This window comes from Octopus bimaculoides, chromosome 3 (assembly GCF_001194135.2).
Source record: "Octopus bimaculoides isolate UCB-OBI-ISO-001 chromosome 3, ASM119413v2, whole genome shotgun sequence".
Classification (NCBI taxonomy): domain Eukaryota; kingdom Metazoa; phylum Mollusca; class Cephalopoda; order Octopoda; family Octopodidae; genus Octopus; species Octopus bimaculoides.
The window spans coordinates 166,760,990-166,761,808 of record NC_068983.1 but is presented as its reverse complement, the minus strand read 5'-3'; the positions used below and the strand labels follow the sequence as shown (position 1 = coordinate 166,761,808).

The following is an 819-nucleotide window of genomic DNA, read 5'->3' as shown; positions in this document are numbered from 1 at the left end:
CATGAGTTGCTTCTCCAACATACTGAGAATTTAGAAATAGCAGTCAAAATATTTCTAAATTCTCAGTATGTTGGAGAAGCAACTCATGCTAATCCCTGTATATTTATGATTATAAATGGTTTTACCGATAAAGGTTTTTTCATACTGAACTACTAGGCAAAATTGTTAATTATTAATTTTATTACTAATTGACGATTCCCTGCCCTATATCTGTATATATATATATATATATATAGATATACTTGGAAAAGGATGCGAGGTGTTCGATCATATAATAATATAAATATATGCATATATTCATACATAAATGTACATACCTGGATATGTTTTCTCATTGTGTCTACGTTTTTTGATGTCCTGTACCCATATATGCATATATATACATATATATGTAGGTATGTACATATACGTATGCATATATGCATATATTTATATATTATTTATATTATATATATATATATCTATGCCAATATATATATGAAATAAATAATATATGCATATATATACATACATATATCATCATCATCGTTTAACGTCCGCTTTCCATGCTAGCATGGGTTGGACGATTTGACTGAGGACTGGTGAAACCGGATGGCAACACCAGGCTCCAGTCTGATTTGGCAGAGTTTCTACAGCTGGATGCCCTTCCTAACGCCAACCACTCAGAGAGTGTAGTGGGTGCTTTTACGTGTCACCCGCACGAAAACGGCCACGCTCGAAATGGTGTCTTTTATGTGCCACCCGCACAAGCCAGTCCAGGGGCGCTGGCAACGATCTCGCTCGAAAATCCTACAGGAGCCAGTCAGGCGGTACTGGCAA

General features: G+C 35.8%; 1 protein-coding gene across 1 annotated transcript in view; it reads left to right on the top strand.

Moving 5' to 3' along the window:
* Positions 1-819, top strand: part of LOC106867325 (carnitine O-palmitoyltransferase 2, mitochondrial) — a 35,523-nt gene that overhangs the window by 23,275 nt on the left and 11,429 nt on the right. The gene's annotated exons all lie outside the window — the stretch shown is intronic.